At 35.0% G+C, this 24,650-nt stretch overlaps 3 non-coding genes across 3 annotated transcripts; 1 reads left to right on the top strand and 2 right to left on the bottom strand.

Annotated features, from left to right (window-relative positions):
• Window positions 1–251: 251 nt before the first annotated feature.
• On the bottom strand, window positions 252–322 carry TRNAG-CCC (transfer RNA glycine (anticodon CCC)). The gene has a single exon. It is a non-coding gene; the product is annotated as a tRNA-Gly (tRNA).
• A 4,812-nt stretch (window positions 323–5,134) lies between these two features.
• On the top strand, window positions 5,135–5,207 carry TRNAR-UCU (transfer RNA arginine (anticodon UCU)). Its single transcript has one exon. It is a non-coding gene; the product is annotated as a tRNA-Arg (tRNA).
• A 131-nt stretch (window positions 5,208–5,338) lies between these two features.
• On the bottom strand, window positions 5,339–5,409 carry TRNAG-CCC (transfer RNA glycine (anticodon CCC)). The gene has a single exon. It is a non-coding gene; the product is annotated as a tRNA-Gly (tRNA).
• Between the last annotated feature and the right edge of the window lie 19,241 nt (window positions 5,410–24,650).

The raw sequence follows: 24,650 nt of genomic DNA, 5'->3' as shown, positions 1-24,650 counted from the left end.
CAACATTAGGTGCAAATGCTAGTTTATTATTATTAATATATAAATGAATTTTTTTGCGTATTGAGGAATTAGATAATTTTGTTTTTATAAAATTATTGTTATTTAAATAATAAAAAATTATTATAATGTTTTGAAAGCTCTTTACCATATTAAAGCATTATACTTTATTACTTAATATTTATAAAGAGTGAAAAGAAGTTTTCTGTTCAGTTAAAGCGAACACTGTGAAAGTGTTAACTGTTTATGAAAACTGCGCATCCAGGGAATCGAACCCTGGTCAGTACCGTGGGAGGGTACTATGATACCACTACACCAGATGCGCTTTAGACGGCAAGTTTTGTAGGACTTTTGTTCCTGTAACAATGAAGAAATACGACAGTTACTTCTACCTTTTAAATGCGAACTAGTTGCATTATTTTCTGAAGAAAACTGTGTAATTGATTTAATTGGTGTTTTTTTTTTTAACCCGTCTAACTCTCTGCATGTGTCATTCAACCTCGCCTCGGACTCCAATTTTTCATGTCGCTTCTTGAACGAGTGGCAATGAAATAATGTATTTAAGTTTCATCACCCATTTAATTTGCATGACATACAATTACTTTACTGCACTCTTATTTCATTGATACAACACATTGCATTTGGATCACATTAAAAAAAAAGGTCAGGCCTATTTTATCAATGTCAGGACTATTTTATCAATTTTCAATATTTATTTTATCCAGGGTAGGAATTTCAAAACAGATATATAAATTTGATCGTTTCTATACTTTTCTTCTCATTTTCACAAAAAGAATTAAACAATTTAGTAAATTTTTAAACTGTATTAAACTGACCAATCACCTAGTGACAAACAATTTTACCTTCCAAATTCCATCCCCGATTTCACCACACATTTTGAAAATCTGATTAGAATTAATGTACAAATGTAATGCACAAATGAAGTGTTAAATAAATGGCACATGGTCCTTTAGCCCGCGTGGTTAGGGACGGCCGCTTATTGCCTCCCCACCCGGGTTCGACCCCGTGCATGATCCACTGCTCCGCAACATATGTAATCCCCACCTAGGTTTGACCCCATGCATGATCCGCTGCTCCGCAGCATATGTAATCTTTTTCGATCCCCGCGTGGTTAGGGACGGCCGCTTATTGCCTCCCCACCCGGGTTTGACCCTGTGCATGATCCGCTGCTCGCAACATATGTAATCCCCACCCGGGTTCCACCCCATGCATGATCCGCTGCTCCGCAGCGTATGTAATCTTTCTCAATCCACTTCTCCGCAGCCTACGTGGGTGACGCAGAGAGGCCAAGTGCTGACATAGTGAGGCAGAGTGTTGATGCAGAGGGTCTAGGAGTTGCGCAGAGGCTAGATGGATTGACGTTGAGCATAGGGGAAGCGTCGAAGTATTTATCTCTATTGGGTGAGCTAGTTTGGCACCTTAGTTGTACTCAAGAAAAGCTTATTAATAAAATCCTCCTCTGTTGCACTAGTTTTCCCACATTGGGTTTTTTCGGGGACAATTGTCCAAAAATAATTGTGTTGATGTGTTTGATTCTTGTGCATGTATTTGTTTCTATATTATGGTCTAATATCTGCAGCAGGATTTATTCTAATATTTACTGAAGGGATTTTGTACATAACTTATTTGAAAATAAATGAGTTGTTGCAGTAATAGAATTTTCACATTAACCACCCTGCTTAACTCTTCTGGGCACGAGACTTCTGATTGGCTAGTTCTCTACAAAAGCAATCTAGAATTTAGCCACACATACCAGACACTCTTGGAGGGTTAGCAAGTTCCATATTTTCACCTCCAGGATGCGTTATGCCACCTAGGACACCTTTGTGTTCCTTCAAGCGAGTCTGCCAAGATGATTTGGGAAGTGCACTACAGTCGGGTCGCTGGACATTTTGGGGTTGAGAAAACTGTGGTAGTACTACAAAAGTATTTCTATTGGCTGAATCTTCGACAGTGTGTCAGGAAGTACATCAGATCCTGCATTGCCGACATCGTTTCTAAACCTACCATCAAGAAGCAAGGCTTATTTACTCCCCTGCCTACCCCTAGTCGACCTTGGGAATCCATCTCCATGGATTATATGTCGGGCCTTCCTTCTACTAAGCATCGAAATGACTTTGTTTTTGTGGTCTTCAACAAATTCTCGAAGATGGTCATTATGGTGGCCTGCAAGAACAATATCATAGTAGAATCCATTGCTAAACTCTTCTTTGAATGTGTGGGTACACTTTGGGATCTCACAGTTTATCATCTCATATCGACATAGCAGGATCCTCAGTACATTTTGGTCCAGTCTCTAGTCAATGCTAGACACCAAGCTCACTAAGTCCACATCTTTCCATCCCCAAATTGATGGTCAGTTAGAGGTCGTCAATAGGATGATCGTACACATTCTATGCATGCACAACTCAAAGAATCCATGCACATAGGATGAGAGCCACCCCTATGTCCAACACAGTTTTTATGGGGCTCTCCACAGCTCGATTGACCACAACTCTTTTCAGGTAGGCTTGGGATTCCAGTCACTATGTCCCATTGATGTGGCCATACCATTTGCAGCTACTCAGGCATATTTAGCCCATGTCCAGTCAAAAACCGATAAGAAAAACAACTTCATTGAGCACATCCACCAATAGGTCAATGACATATTGGACAAAGCCAATGCTAAGTACAAGCATGATTAGCATCAAGTGCCACACAAGTTCTAGGTGGGCGACAAAGTTTGGCTACATTTGCAAAAGGAGTGGCTTGTTGGGCCCTGCCACAAGATTCGTTCATTCTGATATGGGCCATACACCATCACCAAGGCAGTAGGGGACAATGCCTTCGAGCTTACTATTCCACCATTCCTTGGTCCATACCTAGTGTTCAATGTGGACTACCTTCTACCATACTTTCCACCATTGTTGGATACATCCGACATCACAGAACGACTCACACCAACAGAGTTAAACCCAGACTGCATGGAATAAGCCACAACTAGTTAGATCATGGACACACAGATTAAGAACACCCAACAACAAAGGATCCAACTATATTGAGTTGTCAAAGCAGGCCAACTCCTTCACTAGGGCAAGTGGCTCACCAGGGACCAAGTTTAGCAGAAGTTTCTTCATCTCATGGAGGAACTCAACACAATCGGGACCATTGCTTCCTAAACGGGGAGGAGTGATCCAAGTGGATATTGGTGGCCACCCGCCTATTCCACTTGGACCCCCACCATTGTTTGTTTCAATTTTTCAATTTCCTTAATTGTAGTACAGTTTACTATTTTTGGCAATTTTTCAAGTCCTGAACTTCTAGAGCCGTTTTAAGGCCCTAAACGATGTTTTCTTGGAAAATCACCGGTGGCGAATATCAAATTTTAACTTGGTATTTAATATTAATAGTTGTATACCTCGGATAGATATTTCTAACAAGGTATCGTGTGCGTCAAACAGAGATCATATGCCAAAGTTACGACCCTGAGAAGTTGATGTACTAATTTACCCCAACAAGGCCCATAGTTTGGCATTTCATCTCATAGGGTTAGGTTTTTGGATGTTTGGGGGTTTCCATTGTTTCTTAGTGATATATAGGCCTTCAAGCCTCATTGTAACACAATTCAGAGACATGTAGCCGCCACATCTCTTCTCAAAGATAAGCTATCGTCGCCTGAGCTAGACTTATTTCCATTATGTTTGTAAGCATATTTCAATATCTGATATTAATGAAATGAAGTGTTATTTCTGCTGCATCTCTATATTTATGGTTATATTTGTATTTTGTTACGTTCTTGTTTAAATTCGGATCATTTATTTTCCTTTGATGGTCCTATGACAATCCATTAAAACACACATCTTATTAAGCATCTCTACGATCACATACCATGCCCTATTTTTGTCCTTGGAAATCTGCTTTAGAGTCCATGGATATGCTTTACCGTGGCCTTAGAAGTGTGTTATATAGTCATTGCTTCTTATGACAAGGCTTATTGGAACAACATAAAACACATCCTTTGATAATCTAACTATTATTCTTTCATCTTAATAAGCCTACCTCTACAAGTCATTTGCAATGCGCCTGATACCAAAACAATAAATTATCTTGGAGGTCCAAGTGTCCCTTATCAATGGTTCTTTTTCTTCCTTTGATACACAAAGCATTGCCATCTTATAAATTAATTCATCTTGGATATGGTAATTAATATCTACTTGTTCTTGTTGTCCATGGAACTATTGATACACCGATTTGAAGTCCTCATCCTTCGCATATTACTCCTGTCTATCTGATTTGTTGTTGAATGATACCATGTGCACAATGGCTCCTAGAGATGTTATTCCTTAGTTTTGGTGATACAGATAGAGATTCAAACAACTTGTTGATCGTTAAAGAAAGGACTTAAAATCCACTCACTAGTACAAAGAAATGGTATTTTATGATGAGCACTAGCCACATCAATTAAAGGTTGAAATTCTAATCTTCAAGTACATTCATTCAAGAAAATGATAAATGTCATGGATCCTTACCTCCCCAATCTAAAGCATCCATAAATTCATACATTTCTTATGTAGAACAATTGTGTATCAAGTACATTATCATTTGTCTTTCAACGCTAATTTATGTCGATTCAAAAAGTGTATGATGTAAAAAGTATGGCTTAGGCTAGGCATTCAATGTTTATCTTCCCACGCAGACTTTTATCTTTTTAATGATTTTAGTGTTGCTTGTAAAGGTTTGCATGTGAAGCGTGGTTATTAGTTAGCTAGCCATAAAGCTCTATAAATGTTGCATTCCATTCCATTGAGAGTAATCTCTGGTGGTTCCATGCACATAGGCTTTTGGACTTTTATCATTTTAGAAACTTGATATCTATATGTTCACAAAAGTGCTTTTCATTATGTTTATATCTCATTGATAGAAAGGCCCTCTATTACAATGGCAATTTCTTTTAACGACTTTTACTATTCCCGAATTTTAGAGCCTTGTGAATAATCCCATACAGTGTCCGTGAGCCGCTCAATGTCTCTGATTGATTTGCAGAGGTGCTCGCATTAGGCATTCCCAGTCGTAATGCTAAGTGGAGCCGTTTCAAATTATAGTGATGATCTAAACATGTTGAATCGGCAACTGTGCAGCGCCCGTGGCCTAATGGATAAGGCGTCTGACTTCTAATCAGGCGATTGTGGGTTCGAGTCCCACCGGGCGTGCAGTGTCAGCTTCTGTTCTCATATCTGTTTTCTCATCTGCTAAGAGAAATATTATGGAGAAAGAAAAATATTTTTTTACTCTCATTTCTGTTGACCACCGAGAATAATTGAGAGAATTAAAATCCCTTATTTGCGCATCCAGGGAATCGAACCCTGGTCAGTACCGTGGGAGGGTACTATGATACCACTACACCAGATGCGCTTCAGACAGTAAGTATTGCGGGATTTTTATTCCTGTAACATGACGGGAATACGACAGTTACTTCTACATGTTTAAATGCGAACTAGTTGCATTATTTTCTGAAGAAAACTGTGTAATTGATTTAATTGGTGGTTTTTTTTTTTTTATTTGTCATTCAACCTCGCCTCGGAATCCAATTTTCATGTCACTTCTTGAATGAGTGGCAATGAAATAATGTAATTAATTTTCATCACCCATTTAATTTCCATGACATACAATTACATTACTGCACTCATATTTCATATTTCATTGATACAACATATTGCATTTGAATCACATAAAAAAAGTCGGGCCTATTTTATCAATTTTCAATATTCATTGTATAGAGGGTTGGAATTTCAAAACAGATATATAAATTTTATTGTTGTTATATTTTTTTTTTATTTTCACAAAAAAGATATTAATAATTTGATAAATTTTTAAACTATAGTAAACTGACAAATCACCTGGTGACAAACAATTTTATCATCTAAATTCCATCCCTGATTTCACCATACATTATGAAAATCTGATTCGAATTAATGCACAAATGAAGTGTTCAATAAATAGCCACATTTTATCTTGTAACCAAACCTTCAGAACTATTCTAAGTATCTCTCTCAGACGATCTTTAACAGATCCATCAATTCTATTTTTTATATATTGCCTCAATATAATATAAAGCTTTTCTTTCTGAAAAAAAATAACCCCATTTTGAAAATCTGATTAGAATTAATGTACAAATGTAATGCACAAATGAAATAGCCAACTGTATATGTAGATTATACCCGAATCTCACGCAGTGTAAAGCTTGGCTCTTCAACTGCATTAAACATAATTGAAGTAAACTAAAATTTATCAGAATCTATATTTTCTTTATCCATAGATTATACTAAAATTTACCAGAATCTATATTTTTCTTCATTTTTCTTCATTTTCTAAACCGCTTATAACTGCTTTTGAATATTTTGCAATTTATTTTTCAATGATTTAATTAGATTATACAGAGTGAACTGCAGTTCATTTACACTGTTGTCATGTTCTCTTTCCAAGAAACCAAAAACAAATCCTTCATTAGCAAGTATGCCTCTCTAAATCATATAATTCTCCCTAACATTTGGTAGAGAATTCCATACATTGGTATTTAATATCGTATCTCATCCAAATTAAAAGAGAATGAGCACGAATTCAATTTACCTTGAAACTGCCTTAACCGAAGCAACAACCCTACTTAATGTAGATATGATGACCTTTTAAGGGGAAGATAGTTGACAAACGCATATAGGCAGATTGCCATTCGTGAATGGTTGACATACAAATTTAATTTAAATGTGATGTTCATATAACAATTTTTATGGAATGATGTTAAATTCCAAGTAAATTATAGTTAGATGATGATGATTTTCTCGAAGGTCAACGTTGTCATATAAATGGTCATTTATTAATGAGGCTATAATTTAATTTTGTTTAGATGATGGTGAATTTTTTGTTTGTTAGAATTTAGTGATTTTTTTTCAAAAAATTTAATGTTGGGAGTGGTTAAATCGGTTTTTTGATGGTGCAAATGGTTTTAATGTCATCAAGCACACTTTGGGTACCCAAAATCTTTAAGCTTGACAGCTATAACTCCGATTTTCAAAAATTTCAGCTCAATTTCCTCAATATCATGCCGAAATTTCTATTGTTTACCTGGCAAAATTGTGGCCTATTTAGATTATATTATATAAATGTTTTTTTTACCTCAAATATAGTAGATAAAGAGAATAAGAAAAGGTTGGACCCCACTGGACATGGAGAGTTTATTAGAGTCATGTGATCCAAGTTATAGATCTCAAATGAGCACATGAGTACTTATAGTCGAGATGTCATAATTTAGATAAAGAAATCAGGGGGAAGTCAAATAACAAAAACAACAACTTAATGAAAGATTATTGCCACAAGGAGTGGCGGAGAATTAAATTCCATCACTAAGGAGAGAAAAATAAGGTTGAAGATCATTCATATATTTCTAGCATGGGTGACAGTGACTCTAATCAAATAATACTTGACACATAGTGAAGCCAAGAGCTCACAATACAAGATCCAATTTCATTTGAGCAACCAAAGTTTAGTTCTAATCCTATGTAAGATACAATCACATTGAAGGAATGTGAAATGAAAAACATGTGTCATAACATTAGAGGAGAATACATGAGAGTCATGTAGTGCAACTCAACAATCTAGTATTCCATGGATGGAGTGACATGTGCTAGCCACTGGGGGAGGTGGGGGGATGTGTTTTTGCCTTCTCACCTGTTGATACAGTGGGCGAACATGGCAACACCTTCCCCCTCGATCACCATTCAAAACATCACTTCAATCTTGAAGCAACTACTCCATAACTCCAATGTCATCCCACTAAGACTGCACACAAAAAAAAATGTTCAATGCTTAATTCCTCTCAGCACATTCAGTGTCCAAAGCATTTTAACTCCTCTCATCCTCTTCGATTGCCTGTCATGTGATCTGAATTTCATGGTCAATATTGGTCCTTCACGATGGTAGTGAATTATAGCAATGGCCAAAACCACCTTTAGACGCATGAATTGTAGTGCTCCTTGTTGGTTTGTGAGCTCCATCTAATGTATTTAGGTACTCACTACAGTTTGGGACATCAATTCTCACCTCAACCTTTAGGTATATATTTGTTTTAAGCTTTGGTTGCTTATTTTTATGTCGCTCTCCTTTCTTGGTGGTCTGGAATTCTTTATGGGATTCCACAATTGCTTCTATCTACAAGTATTAGTTCTCCCCTTCTCTCTCGACTCATCCTACTCTCTTGCTTTTGGTCTTCTTAGTCCCTTCCCCAAGTCTTAATTCCCGCCCACATGACATACCTCGTCTCATCTTGTTCTTCATGTTTTCTCTGAATTTGCCTCTCTTCGTCACCCTCCCTCGCCTTTATCATCCCTCCCTCGTCCTTGGCCTCCTCGCCATCCTCCTCCTCGACATCTATCAAGATTACACCTATTATGCCCCCCCCCATTGTGTCTCTCCTCTTTCCTCTATTTGTGCACTACAATTCCTTGTCAACGAGCTCGTGTTAGGATGGGTGTTGCTTACTATAGGGAAATAGGTAGTTTTATGGCCTAACAAAGAGAAAAAAAGTTATGTCGCATGTTTTCAGGCCCATACTCCTCCCCATATTTATGAAGTGATTACAAATGCACAATGAGAAATAATTGATGAGCATTAGTGCCTGACAGATTTTGAAGTGGAAAATGGAAAATTGAGTTCCAAACAAAGATCACTCATATGGTCACTTCGATTACTATATGCACATTGTGGACCTTCGTTTACATCTCAACGCCATGATGGTTAGGGTGTTAATTGATTAGAATGAGGCTCAAGAGGAAATTCTCCTCCGATTGGACGAACTCCAAGTGCTCTCGCAATCCATGGATTGTGGACTCAGCAAAATTGAGGCTCACCTAGAACTATCTCCTGCAAAAAATTGCTTATTAGATGATACCAAGGATGATATCCCAGTTGAGGTCTCTAAGATCGAAAAATCCTAATGCATTCTTGGTCAACCAGTGTTTTCTATCCTTGTTTTAGTTTTTCTTATTTCAATGATGGAAAATGACCCTAGCCTCCCTATCTCTATAAATAGTTTTGCTCTGCTTTGGTATAAACTCAATAAACTCTATATTTGACCTTTTTGGAAACTACATTTATGTGTTCTATCTAGTTTCCCTAGTGCAAAATCAACACAAAACTATGAAATTTCGATGTAAATATTGCTTACATCAATAGAAGACTGACTTCGCAAAAAAAAAAACTAAACGATCTGGGAAAATTAAAGACTTTGGAATTAACCTAAAAGGTATAGCTATAGTAATGAATTTTTTGATTATTTCTGTGGTTTTTCTTTCATTGGTAAGAAGGCTATAAGTGTTAAAAAATATATAAATTGTCATGAAAGCATGCAATGGAAAAAGGCAACGAAAGAAGAAATGAAATATATAAAACAAAAAGAAAGCATGAATTTTAGAAGAGTTTCCAAACAAAACAAGATGATTATTGGGCATAAATTGGTATTTAAAAAGAAATTTAAGGTTGATGGAATAGTGGAAATATATCAAGAAATATTGATAGCAAACAAATATTTTTAAGTTCAAGTAAAAATGACTTCTATTAGGAAAATAGCTATTTTAACAATAACATATGAACTAGAAGTGGAGCAAAGTTATTTCAAAACAACATATTTTCATGGAGACTTGAAGGAGGATATATTTATAGAGCAACTATAAAGCTTTGTGGGAGGAGCTGAGAACTTGGTGTGTAAGCTTAAGAAATCACTATATGGATTAAAATAATCCCTAATGGATTGGTAAAACAAATTGACAAGGATGTGACGATAGATGTTTTTTCTTGAAGTATTTATGAGAATTGTGTTTATTACAAAGTAGTAGGTGATCAATTTATTATTATAAGATGATACATTATTGATTGGTGAAAATATAGGGTTAGAAAGAAGCATCAAGTCCTTATTTTTGAAAGCATTTGATATGAAGAGTCTTAGTGTAATGCAATATTATCTTGGCATAAATGTAAAAATAGATAGAAAAATACAAAGATATGGATTAAAGTTAAAAGAAGAATATTAATAACATTCTCATTGAGTTTTGGATGAAGACTTGTAAAGTAGTAAAAATACCCTGAGTTTTGGATGGAGACTTATAAAGTAGTAAAAAATTCATTTTCAAGTGGGAGTTAAATTGTCTACTAAAATGTGTCCTAGAACTGAGGAAAAGAAATGCACAACTAGATTGTCATTTCCTAGAGCTATAAGGTGTCTTATGTATGTCACGGTATGCACAAAAACATATATGGCACATTTAGTAGGGTTGTGATTAGATTTTTGGTTGATCTAATAAAAGAATACTAAATAGTTGTACAAAATTATTATATCCTTGCAAAGCACCAATGATTATGCCTTATGGTAGCAAGATCATTATAATAATATTTTTTATTATATTACCTTATATGTGCTAGAACAGTCTACAATAAATAATGTATGAAAAAAATGATACACAATTCAAATAATAATTGATTGAGCTGAGAGGCTCATTCTACAGCTCAGTATGAGGGGATGTGTAATTTCATTCGTGCTCAACATGGAGTTGACACATGTCCCTCTTAAATAAAAATTAATATCGACTATAATAAAAAACAAAATCAAATATGATATGCATGTTTAGTTATTTTTCCATATGACATAATATAATTTCATGTAAAGTAATTATAAGTAAAGAATTTTGTAGTTGAAGACATTTGATCCCTCTTGGCTCATGTTAGATCCAAAGTTAGTGTTAGGTCCCTATAATACTAGTGTATTCCCTTATTATTATTGTCATTGTACCCCTTAGGGAAAATTTTAAGAACCCCCCCTAAATTTATAAATATAATAAATGGGCGAATCTCCATGGTATATAGGAAAAATAGAAGGCGATTTTATCAATAATATAATATGTATATATAATTTTTTGGCGAATCTCTCACCAGGCATGGCGAATATTTTACTCAATTATAAAATATTGTAAGATCTCTTTCACTAAATAATAAAACTTTGTAAATTCCTAGTGAACCTTAGCATAGGCTACACGCTGGTTTAATTCCCCCATTTAAATAGGCTACATTCCAGGTGAATACCATGGGTCAATACCATGTGCCATTTTTGTTTTTATTAATTCTAATATTAGGGTTAATAATGGTTTTCTGCATGGTATTAATAAAAATCTAGTCCATGGTATTTGTCCCATAGTATTTTGGCCATAGGTTTCACCTAAATATAACCCATTTTTTGAGTGTTCGTAAATATAAGGTGACTTATGGAGTAAATATAAAAAAAAAAAAATATTTGTTTACCATACCTCTCGTTTATTTATATTTTTATTAATTTACCATACTTTTTTACAAATATGGTATTTGGCCCATAGGATTCACTTAAATAAAACCTCTTTCTTGAGCATTCTTAAATAGAACGAGGGTTATGGACTAAATATAAAAAGAGGTTTTATTTATTTACGATACGTCTAGTTTATTTATATTTTATTTATTTACCATACCTTTTGAGTAAGTATAAAAAGATGTTTTATTTATTTACCATACCTCCACTTTACTTATATGTTTATTTGTTTACACCCTTACATGTATATAAGGTGACTTATAGAGTAAATATAAAAAACGTTTTATTTATTTACCATACATCCACTTTACTTATATTTTTATTTGTTTACACCCTTACATGTATATAAGGTGACTTATGGAGTAAATATAAAAAATGTTTTATGTATTTACCATACCTCTCATTTATTTATATTTTTATTAATTTACCATACCTCTTTTATAAATATGGTATTTGGCCCATAGGATTCACTTAAATAAAACCTATTCTTGAAAATGGGTGAATGTATTTACTTAAATAAAACCTATTCTTGAAAATGGGCGAATTGAAGGTTGTAAGTCCTAATTTCAAGGGCTAACTTTACCTTTTTTACCCTCTCCCTTAAAATAAGGTGGGCTATTTGAGGTGATTTGTAAAAATGTACTATGATACAAAATATTCGCCCACTAAAAATTTAAAACCCCTTAATTTCGCCAAAGGGCGAACATTCGCCCCTAAAATTATCCTTGGTACCCCTTATTGTTATTGTTGTGCCCATGTTGTCCCCATACTGTTATTATTGTGCCCTATAGAAGCCCACTATTTTTATTATTGTGCCCTTACATTATTATTGTTATGTCGGCTCTGATTATATTGTGACCCCTTAGACTCCTATATATAGAAAGGAGGTATTGTCTTTTGAATCATCCAAGAATTGTTTATTTGTGTAATGTAAAGGATATTTCCCCCTCGAAGAGGCTGATTTTGAAGGCATTTATCTCTCTTTTCTTCTATTTTATGAGTTCACTGCATAACATTTGGTATCAGAGGTTTGGATTCTAGGGTTTCGTTGCTCCAAACAGGTTATCGTGGAATTTTCGCTCTAACTTTTTTTTCTACGATGTTTCAGAAGCAATAAAAAAACCCATTTGAGCCGCAACCTTTCTGAACCTCGGGACCGAATTTCAAATCTTGTATCACTATATTTTCGAAGATATGATCTAAGGAAGTTAGAGTTTTTGCAGGCTCCCGAATTATATCTCAAATAGGTGACCTGGGTAAAATCGTCATAACTTTATCTCTGAACATCAAATTTAAATTTCATAAAAGGTTACAGAAAGAGGACAATCTGTCATTTTATGTGTATCGATTTTAGGTCACAAGGTCGAAACAATGACACGTGGCACTTCGTACAAGTTCGCTCTACTGAACCGGTCTATAATTAGGTCATCGTAGGAGATTTGGCACAACTCTTCCTTGGAGAATCCAATCTTGATCAGAGTTGCAAGGATGGAAAGAGGACTTAGAGGGTTACCGCAGGAGAAAATTTCTTACCTTGGAGATCTAAAATGACAGAGATGCAACAGATTCAATATCGAGCTCCTACAAAGTGAAAAACAATGTGTAGTTTTTTTTATTTTTTCATAACTTTAGTCTAAAATTTTAGTTTGAAAGAATTCAAAGGGCATATTGAAACATTATTATCATTAATTGATGCCTCGAAGAAAGAAAATGGAAACACCTAGTACAAAACCTGAAAGCTCTAGCATGACTCATGAACAAGAGGAAGAAATGCAACATGAAATATCAAAATTATGAGACCAAGTGCAACAAAATTCACTCTCACAAAAAGTAATAGAAGTTAAGATGGATAGTTTAAATAAAGGTGTGGAAGCTAAGATGGATGGCGTGGAAGCTAAGATGGATGGTTTAAAGAAAGGCATCAAAGCTAAGATGGATGGTCTAAAGAATGGAATGGAAGCTAAGAAGGATGTCATGGAAGTTAAGATGGATGGTATAGAAGCAAAACTTAAAGGAAACATGGAAGATATGAAGATAGATTTGACAAAGCTACAAGAAATGCTTACTAATGGTGAAAGGGTAGTAAAGGAAACTCGTGATGACAACAAAAGAAATGTTAGTCATGATTTCATAGACTCTAACGTTGAATTGAAGACCCACCATGTTCCAAAGATTGATATGAGGAAGTTTGATGGCAAGGATCCCATAACATGGATACTACAAATGGAGCAATATTTCGATCCCCATACTGTGCAAAGCACACAAAATGTATGCATTGCAACTTTATATTTAGAACCCAATCAGTTTGTATGGTATCGATGGCTTTGCTCTCGTAAATAAATTTTCACTTGGGAAATTTTTATGGAAGAAATGATAGCACATTATGAGGATACAAAAAGCAATACCTTTTTTAGCCAATTGATAAATCTCAAACAAAAGGGTTCAATGGTGGAGCACATTGAGGACTTCCAAAAATTGAATATAAGGGTAAAATATATTCCATAGGAGCATAGGATTGATGTGTTCATAGGGAATTTAAAGGATAACATCCAACATGAGGTTCGCCTTTGGGAACCTGATTCATTGGAGAAGGCATTCAGGTTGGCAAGAAAAATTGAAATCAAAATTATGGCAAAAAGGAAGCCTACCACTCACAACTATAAAGATGGAAGTGTTGTTGCCCCTAGCCTTCCACAACCTACAAGTTTGACAGCACACAAATTTGAAGAAAAAAGAGCAAAAGGGCTTTGTTATAGTTGTGATAGAAAATACACTAAAGGTCATAAGTGTGTTGAGAAGAAATTATTTTACATAGATTGTGAAGAGGAAGAATAAAAGGAACAAGAAACATCAAAAGAAGAGGATACACACTAGGAACAAACCCTAAAGAAAGAAGAAATGAATCCGACCATACCTTGTAACCAATTGGTCGGAATTATCGCTCCTCAAACTATCGAGATAGAAGGATATATCAAGAATAAAAAGGTAATAGTGTTGATTGAATTGGGTAGTACCCATAATTTTATTCATTGTAAGATAGCTAACGAATTGAATTGATTCCTATATCCAGCACCAGAGTGTCAAGTGATGGTTGCAAATGGAGGAACCATAAATTTCTCTAGAAAGTGCCATAATATCAAGCTATCCATGGGAGAATATGTGTTGAATAGTCCAATGCTTTCCATTCCAATGGGTGGTGTTGATGTTGTATTAGGAGTCCAATTGCTACAATCTTTGGGTGTGATAGTTGAAATTTTTTTTGAAATGAAAGGAGGTTGAATTAAGAGGTATCATAGGGAAACAGTGAAAGATAATCAACTCTAATAGCATGACAAAGCTTCTAAATAAAGAACAACAGGGCATAATTGCACAATTATGTTCGCTAGAGGTTCCCACATTGGAATCATCTATTTCTCTAGATCTCCAAAAATTCTTGGACAATCATTCCAGGGTATTTGAGACTTCCAAAGGCCTCCCACCTGTGCATGATAATGATCATGCTATTCATTTGATTCTAGGAAGTGTTCCTCCAAACATCAGGCCTTACAGATATCCCTATGCCCAAAAGAATGAAATTGAACGTATGGTTGCAGAGATGTTAGAGGTTGGTATAATTCAAACTAGTCAAAGTTCTTTCTCTGCTCCAGCAGTATTGGTGCACAAGAAGGATGGATCATGGTGCATGTGTCAAGATTATAGGGAGATCAACAATCTCACTATTAAAGATAAATTCCCCATTCCTGTCATTGATGAATTATTGGATGAATTGCATGGAGAAATTTACTTCACCAATTTAGACCTTCATGCAGGATATCATCAAATCAGAATGAAGACTGAAGACATTCCTAAAACAACATTCAAAACTCATGAGGGTCATTATGAATTTTTGGTCATGCCTTTTGGCCTTACCAATGCACCTTCTACATTTCAAGGTTTGATGAATTCCATTTTCAAACCCTTCCTTAGAAAATTTGTGTTAGTATTTTTTGATGATATACTAATCTACAACAAGTCTTGGAAGGATTATGTTAAACATGTTGATAGAGTTCTCAAACTATTGGAGGAGAAACAATTATATGCAAAAGCCTCCAAATGTTTCTTTGGGGTACAAGAGGTGGAATATTTGGATCATATTGTATTTCATGAAAGTGTTAAGGTAGACCCTAGCAATATTAAATCCATTAAGGAATGGAAAATCCCCACATCCATAAAGCATCTGCGAGGATTTCTTGGGTTGACAGGGTATTATCACAAGTTTGTTAATAATTATTGGAGAATAGTGGCACCTCTAACAACATTACTAAATAAGGATGCATTTTCTTGGACTCTAGAAGCAACAAAGGCCTTTGAACATCTTAAAGAGGAAATGTGCCAAACACCGACCTTAGCTATGCCAAACTTCACAAAAACCTTTATTGTGGAATGTGATGCCTCAGGAAATGGAATTGGTGGTGTTTTAATGCAAGAAGAAAGACCCATTGCTTTCGAAAATTGTCCATTTAAAGGAAAATATTTACACAAAGTTATTTATGAGAAGGAAATGTTGGCAATGCTACATGCACTTAATAATTGGCGACCTTACTTAATGGGAAGACACTTCAAGGTAAAAACAGATCATGATAGTCTTAAATACTTTTTAGAACAAAGATTATCTTCTGAAGAACAACAAAAATGGGTCACAAAGATGTTGGGTTATGACTTTGAAATCATCTACAAAAAAGGGAAGAAAAATGTTGTTGCAGATGCACTCTCAAGAAAGGATGAGATGTGGAGGCACTGTTTTATTCCATTTCTATTATCCAACCAGATTGGATAAACGAAGCAAGGGATGAATGGAAGAATGACGAAGAAGTGTGGGCACTCATTCAAAAGTTGCAGCAAGATCCCAATACATCTGATACATTTAGCTGGAAAAATGATTCGTTATGGTACAATGATCGCTTATACCTCTGTAAGAATTCCCAACTCAAACAAAAGATTCTTAGGTAATTGCACACATCTCCCTTAGGAGGGCATTCTGGATTTTTAAAAACTTACCACAGGGTTACGAAGGATTTTTTTGGGATGGCCTTAAATTTGATATTCAAAATATTGTGGCAAAAATGTTTGGTTTGCCAAAAAAATAAAGTTGAGGCAATTAAGACCCCATGTGTATTACAACCTTTATCCATTCCATGTCAACGTTGGGAGGAGGTTTCAATGGATTTTATCACAGGTTTTCCCAAGTCCGAAGGAAAGAGTTTCATCATGGTGGTAGTTGATAGACTTACCAAGTATGCACACTTTTGTGCATTATCTCATCCACTTAAAGCCATTATAGTTGCTAATGCATTTAAGGAAACAATTCAAATGCTACATAGAAACCCAAAGATTATTGTGAGTGAAAAAGATCCTATTTTCACTAGAAATTTTTGGACAGAATCATTTTCTTGTCTGAGTACTCAGTTAGCTCATAGCTCATCTTATCATCCTCAATCTGATGGGAAAACTGAGATAGTGAACAAATGTTTGGAAGAATATGTTTGTTTGTTTGTATTTGATAAACAAACACAATGGGTCAAATGGTTGCCTCTCACTGAATGGTGGTATAACACTTCATTCCATACTGCAACAAAAATGACCCCATTTATGGTGCTTTATGGATATCATCCACCATCTATCACATCATATTTAAGAGAAAATTCTAAGGTTTAAGAAGTGGAATATCACATCGAGCATCAACAAAAAGTTCTCCAACTCTTAAAGGATAACCTCACTTTGGCACATAATAGAATGAAACAGCAGGCAGATCAACATCGCAGCGAAAGAAGTTTTGATGTAGGTGACGGGGTATTTCTACGGCTACAGCCATACAAACAAATGTCCCTCAAGCAAGCTAAGAAGGATGATAAATTATCACCAAAGTATCATGGTCCGTACAAGGTGTTGCAAAAGATTGTACTATGACATACAAATTGGAACTTCCTACATCTTCCCGAGTGCACCCAGTTTTCCATGTTTCATGCTTAAAGAAGGTTATAGGTGACAAGCTCCCATTTCAAACAATAATTCCAGAGCTTGAAAAGGAAGGAAAAATCATATTGGAACCTAAATCAATCACATAAACAAGAACTCGACAGTTGTGAAATCGATCAATTTCAAAGTATCTCATCAAGTGGAAGAACTTACCCGTTGAAGATTCTACATGGGAGGATGAGAATTTTATACAGAAGCATCCAGAGCTACTCAAGTTTTGAGGAAAACACTTTTTTTAAGGAGAGGAGCATGTTAGGTCCCTATAATACTAGTGTATTCCCTTATTATTATTGTCATTGTACCCCTTATTATTATTGTTGTCCCCATATTGTTATTATTGTGCCCCATAGAAGCCCACTATTGTTATTGTTGTGCCCTTACATTATTATTGTTATGTTGACTTTGATTATATTGTGACCCCTTAGACTCCTATATATTGTAAGGAGGTCTTGTCATTTGAATCATCCAAGAATTGTTCATTTGTTTAATGTAAAGGAGGTTGCCCCCTTGAAGAGGCTGATATTGAAGGCGTGTATCTCTCTTTTCTTCTATTTTGTGAGTTGGTTGCAGAACAATTAGATGGATCTAGGTTTGCATTACCCCAAATACAGTGATAACTCATAATGTAATTACCAATACTTAATTAATTTGAAACTAAAACATTGCACCATAGAATTAGACTCTATAATTTCTTTCAAGATATAATGTATAACCACTAGGAATCACAACAAAATAGTTGCATTAATTCCTACCAAGTAAAATGTCATACAATAAACCGTTATCAAATTTGAATATGAATAATTCATAATCACACTTATAAGAAGATAAATACATTTGAAAGGTTTGAACAACTAAGGATCAATACCATAATGCCAAAATAACATAAACTTAAATCTAAAAAAAAATAAAAATATTTATTAATAAAATTGAATTGAAAACAATACTTTCTCCATAAGATATTATGGTGCTACGTTTCTTCTCTGGTGTGGCAGCCAGGGTTCGACCCTAGTCAATCGCTTATCCCTTCTTTCTTAAGTGCTTCGTTGATATAGGTGCTCTTGGTTCTCCTGGCATTTGAATCCTTGAGCACTATCATGTCCCTGACTATTGAATTACTTCATTCTTCAGTCACACCTTCTTTGATGCTTAGAATCATGTCTTTACCTCCTTCTTTGGGCAACAATCTGCCTTACGCCTCCATGGCTAGCTCCTTATTATCCTTGGATTTAGTTTCTTTCGTTACCATGGGTATTTCATATCCCTCTGCATCATTGCCAATTGTTTTATTTTTTCCTTTTGTATTTTTTTCTGGTGGTTTGAGCGTTGCTACTCCCTCAAGCTTGGAGGGCTCTCGTCAAGCAGTGCCCCCTCTATCCTTCTAGGATATTGTGAAATCTACTTCTCGTGATTTGTTGAATCTTGCCTTTGGTTCCTATTATTCAGGGATGCATGTTATTGAAGCTCCCACGATTGAGGTTCCCTTAGGGGTTGAGGCTTTAAGTGAAGAAAAAATTTTCTCAGAGGAAAGATTGATCTGCAGGTTCAATGGTATGTGGTTGAGTCTCGTAGGCATGCATTCTTGGATTTTTGAGCAATGGAAGCCTCTAATCTCTAATGATTTAAACATTTACCCTCTCGCAAGAGGTTTCTTTATCGCAGTATTTGGCAAAGTTGAAGATCATGCATTGATTTATAAACCTGGTTCGATGTTCTAGGGCAGTGCAAGGCTCTCTTTGCAGCCTTGGTTACCTCCTTTGATCCTCTTTCAGCATCAATCTTGATTTCTCTGATTTGGTTAAGGCTACCCAACCTCTGTTACATATTTGGGACCTAGTTGCTTTGACTGCAATTGGTAATTCCCTAGCCAAATTCTATTTTTGAAGTGAAGACACAAATTATTACTTGAATCCCACATATGCTTTCATTTGTGTGGGAATGGATTCTAGTAAAGGATTTCCTATTGAAATTAAGTTAATAGGACATGGCTATTCATGGGTGGAAAATATGGATCATGAAAAAATTTCTTTTTCATTGTAGAGCTTGATACGAGATGGGGCATTCCCTAAAAAATTATCCCAAAGTTAGGAATTTCAAATCAAAGAAACCCAGTAGAAAACCAAGATGGTGGTAGGGCACCAATTTGGATCATTATACAATCTCAAAGTAGGATCCTCAAATTCATCACAATGAGGCCTACTTGCAAAAAGACATTAAATTATTAGAGCTCAAGAATGATCCTCCTCGAGATCTAGGAGTTTTAGTAGTAAAACAAGATAAGCAGTGGTGTGCAAGTCTTTGATTCCACAGTTAAAGCTCGTAATTCAACTATTTCACTAAATATTTCTCTTGAAAAAAAAGGCTATTGGGGCTAAATAGTCAATTTTTGACAAGGGCAAGATCATAGCTTCAAATTTATCCTCCAGGTGTGTTTCTTCAAAAGTCAACAATGAAAAGGCTCCCTCTTGTGTTGATCAAGTAGAAGTGGAATATCCTTCTTCGAGTCAAAAGAAGGAATTTTCCATTACAAGTTCATCAAAGAAGGCTGATATGCCAAACTCTACCAAAAATGTGAGCTAGACCCAAGTGGGAAAATGATGAAAATCAATTCTCCAAGAAAAATGAGAAGTCATTCAAAGCTAAAATTTTAAGTTGAGAATGGATTGCAAATATATATGGATTTTAGGGTCTTTTGGAAAGTTTACAATTGGAATGGGAACAAATTTTTTGTAGTGAGAAGTTCTCTAGTAAGGTTTTGGGTTGATCTTGTGTCGTTTAACACAAATCTTCAAGGAATATTGGTATGTCATGATTTTATAAGAATTTTAACAATTTTGGGATAGAACCCACCTTTATTAAAATAATCTCTCCACTTGTTTCTTTAAAAAAAAAGAATACATAAAAACACTTGCATTTCTTTTATTGTTTTAATGGTATGATGTTTCATATGCTAACACACATTTTGAATGTATGTACATACATTCCATTTCTTATATGCATTAGCGTAGCCATATAAAGTAAACAGATGGTTAATATCAATAGGCATTGATCTATGGTAAACATCAAAACACTTACCCCATGATACATATCACATTGTCCAAATTATTAAAAAACATTCAAATTAACTAAATTGTTATTATTATTATTAATTATTAAAAAAAGAATTAATATATGAGTTATATATAAAATATGTAACAATATTATTAATTATGGATATTCACCCCCACTTTACTATGAAAGCTCTTAAATTGTAAATAGTTTTTGTCACAATAGCATCAACCAATATGGATCACAGCTTCATAATAGAGTTGTTGGGTTTGCAGCTAGGTACCATGAACAGATGCATGTGCATGTGCAACAGGAGTTGTTGAGTTCAAAAAGGGGCCTTCCTCATAAATAACCTCCATTTCTAATGAAGAATTAAGAGATACGTGGGAAATTTGAGTTCTAGATATAGGGCAGACGGGGAGTCGAGGGAATGAGTACATGCAAGAAATAAACCTCTACTAGAAAATGAAAAATTTTCTAGGATGGAGACTCCTGGGAAATCAGGAAGTGAGGAAGGATTTACTATAGGCATCGGATCATATGCATGGTTATCTCAGACATTATGATTGTAGGATGGAAGTAATGGACCGGAAGCTAGCATGAATAGAAAAAACACCTTGGGATTCTTAAGTAACCCCCAACAACCCCAATGGATCCTATCCCTGCAGATGGCTTGAACTTATCTAGTTCTCTGAGTTTATGATGTTTGTTTATGTTGAATATTAAATGCTTCATTGTGCTCATGGATATGATAGGGTAGAACAATTTCTTGGTGTTTTATGTCTAAGTTATGTTATGTTAGATACTAGCAGTCACTTATGGCCCTTGAAAGGACCCAATTTTGGATGTGCTTCAGTCTCCCTTGAAAAATACCACAATGACTTATGAATTTTTTTGATATAACTTTTTGATTTTGATATAATACAATTCACCTTACAAAAAAAACCCATGGGCCAATGTCATGGCTTATTAACACCCCATGCCAAATAAAACATATGTTGGTATGAAAAAAAAAAAAAAAAAAATTTTGCATAAATTAATTAAAAGAGCATAACTAACATAGAGATAAATCTTAACCCTTGATTCGTAAATATTACAATGAATATTTCAACATATTCCATGGAGGTTAAGTCTTTACTATCCACCCACTAATTATTAATTAAATTAAAAATATGAAAGGTCTATTCTAGAATAGACATGCTTATCAACATGATTACACAATACAAAAATACATATATTTATCTTTAATACTTTCAATACCTTACATTTTCTATCTTTTTGTGTTATCAATATTATCTTGTCTACATTCCTTTCAATTCTAAAGAATTGAAAAGATATTATATACTTACTCTTTTGGAATCAAGGTTTAATTTGTGTTTATATACAAACTAGTAATAAGGTGTGGGAATATGTAACTATCATAGCAAACACAAATTATATGACATATTTTTTTGTATATCAATGACAAAGCTAGGTTCAAATGCACTTCCAACTATAATATTGGAGATGCCAAGTGAATATTACAAATAATGTGATCATAAATATTTTGCAAAAAATATCACATTAATGTCCATATAGATCATTTTTATTAGCAAAAAAAAAAACTATAACTAAATTTGAAAAAAAAAACAAATAAATGCATATCTAAATGATAACTTTTCCCTATTTCTTTTGTAAATCCCTCTTCGAATGCATCACTAATTTCATTGAAGGTTGTTAAGATATTCCAACACATAGGAAATAATTATGTACAACTTGGTCTAGTGTATAGTTAGGTAAAGTGTGTTTCTTTAATATGTACTTTTTGTAACTTACAATCTGACGATCACGATATATTCTAGACATGAAGTGATCTGATGGTTCATTCTCTCCTCGATATTACCAACACTTGATCTGTGGCTTAACACCCAATTGGTCCATTATCTCTATTTAAAGAGCATGGAGGGTCATTTGTTAGGTGAGTGTCCATGAAATAATCTTATGTAAATTTTATTTCTTTTACATCAATAAATTGCCTAAAGTGGTCGCGTTGGCTCAGGTCATGGATTGTTTCCCTCTTTGATGGTCTTAACCACGTCAAGAATACTAGTGTACTAATCTGTGATATGTTTTTGAGTAGTGTCCTTTGGTGTTCTATCTAAGGAAATTACCTTGTAAATTCCTACATGGTATCAGAGCTATTCGAGGACCGCATCCGTTGGTGATCCAAATCCAAAGTCGGTACAACTGCATCCGACTGTCATTTCCTAGATCTATTGTTTCTTACCGCTTTCGGTCTAATAGGACTTCTCTATTGTGTTAGGAGCATCTGTTCCAATGAGGAACCCCTTTCGTTTCACGTGAAAAAGGTTTTTGGTAGCCCTAGCTACGTCATTTTTAAGATCTGGAGGTATACAATCTTTATTTGTAGTTATAGTTATTTATCTCTCTATTTATGTCGGTTTATAGTCCTCTATACTTTTTTTATTACTGGATATATACCTTTCATTTATGATTATGCTCTTTTTCGCGCGACTCTGTGCGATTGGGGCAAACCAGAAACAGAAAGAAAGGATTTTTCTCATGCGTATGTGCTTTTCTGTTGCCTCTTAGTGTGATTTGTTTGTAAGCGGTGCCCTTTGGTGTTCTATCTAAGGAACTTACCTTGTAAATTCCTACATGGTATCAGAGCATCTGTTCAAGTGAGGAACCCCTGTTGTTTCATGCGAAAAGGTTTTCGGTAACCCTAGCTACGTCAATTTTAAGTTTTGGAGGCAAAAACAAGTTTTCTAAGTAAGCACGTGTGGAGTACTAAAGAAGGTATGTGTTTATTGACTATTTTGTCATCTTTTCTTTAGAACTTGCAACATGAAGACGCTAATAATTGCCATTTCTTATGCAGGAAAAGGGAAAAACTAAATATTGCCACTCCAAAGAAAAAGACAGGGCCAAGCTAACAGTTGTCCCTTTGGCGGGGAACCATATGCAAACAAGATGACCTAAATTAAAACATCTCAACAAAGGAAAGGAAAAGGAGATATCGACTCAGTGCAAGAAAGCGACCGGATAACTGAGGATTAACAGCTTGGCGAATCCCTCAGGATCCTTTGATCCTGAGGGATCGCTGCTTTAACTATTTTCGCATCCTTGATATCTCTGCTTCAGTTGTTATAAGTAGGGGCAGCACTGCTAGCCTAGGGGGAAGAGTGTTAATTTTTATGTAACTTTGCTCTGTATTTGAAACTTTGATCATCGACTCTCGTTGAGAAGTGATCCATTGTAACTCTGTTTTAATGCTTTAATATAAATCTGGTTGTTGTTTCATCTTTGATCCTGGAATAGTTTCAAGCGGTGTGTCCCTAGAGGCTAAGGGCCCGGCCCTGGTGGAACACTTGCTCTTGTATTATTATCTTTAGTTCGTGTGTGGTTTTCGTTATCAGCTTTGATCGGTAATCTGGTGTGTTCTGTTATTTTATATCACAGCTCTGTTATATTTACAATATCGTTCTCTGCAACAGGAAAGTCGTATTGTTCATTCTGACCTTATAACATATTGTTGTTCCATTATGAATTGTGATCGTTATCCTTTCTAATTGAGATCAATATTTGTGGTATCAGACTCAGATTACTGTTTTTCTTAGCTGTGTGTGTTGTGTATGTTATTTATTTCGGTACTGTATATTCACAACTAACTCTAAGTGTTGTTATATATTCCATTTATAATTGGTTGTCGTTCCATTTCTATTTGTTGTCTGATTTATCCTTTAAGTAAAGATTTCCATCTGATTTCTGTAGGATAAGATTGTTGCACTTGTTCCTATAGATTAAGGTGTTGTTGTTACATTTTCTAGTTGTTGTTCCATTTCTTAATTGTTGTTCCATTTCCTGTTATCTGCGTTATTTTTGCTTTGGTGTGCAAAACGATCTGAAACTGTAGTGGGCGTTGGCATTTGTTGTCTAGTCCCCAGATTGATGATATGTTCCTTGATTACCTTTATTTACATCAGTTTCCAAAGGGATGAGTTATTGTTACTGGACCCTTGACTGATAAATTGCTTAGTTTTCCGAGTGCATGATTTAGTTTTTAAAGTATTTTTCTGTAAGTAGATATTGTTTCAAGCATCTATTTACTCTTGTATTTTCTTGAGCTATACTACTAGCATTACTCTGGCAAATGACCACCTCAAACTGAGTACACTCTTTGAGATAACAAATTGTTCCTGGATTGACAAGT

Source organism: Pinus tabuliformis, chromosome 1_2, assembly GCF_031772625.1.
Source record: "Pinus tabuliformis cultivar Carrire ecotype Pingquan chromosome 1_2, CPIR1, whole genome shotgun sequence".
NCBI classification, from domain to species: domain Eukaryota; kingdom Viridiplantae; phylum Streptophyta; class Pinopsida; order Pinales; family Pinaceae; genus Pinus; species Pinus tabuliformis.
This window is presented reverse-complemented; position numbering and strand designations above follow the sequence as displayed.